This window comes from Elephantulus edwardii, unplaced genomic scaffold (assembly GCF_000299155.1).
Source record: "Elephantulus edwardii isolate Elephantulus edwardi_28Jun2011 unplaced genomic scaffold, EleEdw1.0 scaffold00011, whole genome shotgun sequence".
NCBI classification, from domain to species: Eukaryota; Metazoa; Chordata; class Mammalia; order Macroscelidea; family Macroscelididae; genus Elephantulus; species Elephantulus edwardii.
The window spans coordinates 14,883,506-14,885,872 of NW_006399761.1; the positions used below are offsets into that span (position 1 = coordinate 14,883,506).

A 2,367-nucleotide genomic window follows, 5' to 3' on the forward strand; every position below is an offset into this window, starting at 1 on the left:
AAAAGGAAAAAAGATATCTATTCAGTAGACTCTTTTACCACTGTCTATAGAATCATTGTCTATGTAGTCACTTCAATTGCTTCACCATTCAGTGTCACTGCTTTATTGACAAGTGTTAGGTCACGTCAACAGAGATGTGTTAATTCTGAACGGAGTAGGGAACGTTGTATTTGTTTATGGTTTAAATAGAATATTACTGCACAGCTCTGCACTCTGAGGGGCCTTATCAGGTGGTGGTTTTGCTAGGAGAGCGAGCAGAGCTTGTTAAACTGTAAATCAGGCAATCTACAGTCAGGTCTAATGACCCACAACCCGCAAGGGACTTACTCATTTAACTAGAGGAAAGTTGATGCTTAAAATCAACCATTTTTTCTATTCAAGTATTCTGTATCCTTTTTTTCTCTGCCTCCTTTTTTTAAAAGAGCCAACTATCGTTCTATTTTTGTTGAAAGGAAACACAGGGCATGTTTCTAGGCACTGCATTCTCATTAACTTGTATTTCTATTTGCTTATGTGAGGCGTGCCTAGGGCTCCCTATCCTAGTGATATGAGGCCAGCGGGGGGCTGTATTACTGTCAAGGGTGGGCCTGTCCACCAGCTTTCGGGTGAATTTAATTGTGACACCTGAAAATTAAAGACTGATGCTCCTTGTGTGCTGTTGCAGGTAAATAAAGGGCCAGCCATCTGCTATGGAGGTTACACACATGGTAATGGGCTCATCTCCACAGTTTCTTTGCAAAATGACTATTAAAGTGGAGACCAAGCTATTAAGTTATCACATTTATTATTATTTTTTTATTAATTTTAATGAAAGTTTACAGAGACTTAGGGTTTCCAGTGATTCATTGTTGCACTTTTCTCCTTGCCCACCCTCTCCCCCTCATTCTCTCTTCTCCTTGAAAAGTAAAAGAAAAACTCTTTCATTGTTATGCAATCCCTCCCCCCAAGTCCACTCTACTGTGTGGCCTTCATTCTGGACTCCTTTCATGACAATAATACTCATTCATATATCACTTTTAAACAGTTTTCTCCCTCATATGTTTCAATGGAGTCTACATCATTCTTCCCTTCTTTCTCTGTCTTCCTTCAACCCCGATGTCAGTCCCTTTTTACAACAGTGGGCCTATGCAATATTTGTCCTTTTGTGACTGAGATATTTCACTCAGCATAATGTCCTCCAGGGTCACCCATTTTGTACAATATTGCATGAGTTCTTTGTTTTTCAATGCAGCATAATATTCCATTGTGTGAATATACCACAGTTCCTCTATCCATTCATTTGTTGATGGGCACTTAGGTTGTTTCCAACTCCTTGCTATTGCGAACAAAGCCGCAATAAACATGGATGTGGATACATCTGCTTGTATCAGTATCTTAAACTTGAATTGCTGTGGACTCCAACTGCTCTGTGCTGTGGCGCTTACTCGTTCTTAAATACAGTATCGTGACTCCTCCAGTGAAATGCGATGCCCCTTGCTCTTTTGTGGTTCTGAGACAGGAGAGCATGGTAGACCCTGAGAAGGACCTGCTACGTTAATATGAGCTTTGGAGATCTGTTGTGTAGGAACTCTATGGCCGTGTGCCTTTCACGGGCCCTGAATGATGTTCGTTCTTGCATCAGAAGTGTTTTGGAGTTCTGACTGTACGATGCACCTGAATATTTCCATAATAGCAAAGACGAGTTACTATCCAGCTATTGCCCCCAAATGAAACTGCCTTTTTCCTCTCAGTTAATTCTTTTCCAAAGCTCTGAACTCGTGAGGAAATGAAAATAAGGATCCATTTCAGGTCTACCCTTGTTTACCAAAAAGTTTGGGCGTGACTTGGATCTCTGACACCCTCAATCAAAAGAAAATGAATATTCAACCTCAGTCCAAAGGTTTATTCTTTCTGAAATCTTCTGTAAAGAGTGTGTGCAGATGTGTGTGCGTGTAGGTACAGAAAAGTTGTTATATGTACCATTAGGTTGGAACCAACTCATAGGTGACCTTCCAGTGGGTTTTCAGAGGCTGTAAATGACATGGGAGGAGATTGTCCATCTTTTGCAGGCGCGCAGCCGGCCACACAGCAGCCACGCAGCCTAATCAACCAGTTGCTTCAAAGTAGGACGATGGGCAGTCACCTCCCTTGGGTTTTACAGCCTCTCTAACCCACAGGCCGGTCATTTCTGACTACAACACATAACTGTGTGTGTGTGTGTGTATGTGTGTGTGTGTGTATTTTGTTTCCAAAGTTAATATTCAGCCTCAATCTAAAGGTTTATGCCTTTAATGGGTCTTCTTTGAATTACAGATTACACATGTTTGTGAGAACAGATGTTGATGTTAAGACAACATATTTACTGAGGAAAAATGAAAAAGTTGGATC

At 41.1% G+C, this 2,367-nt stretch overlaps 1 protein-coding gene across 1 annotated transcript in view; it reads left to right on the forward strand.

Moving 5' to 3' along the window:
* Positions 1–2,367, forward strand: part of CCDC85A (coiled-coil domain containing 85A) — a 271,422-nt gene that overhangs the window by 209,815 nt on the left and 59,240 nt on the right. The window lies entirely within an intron of this gene.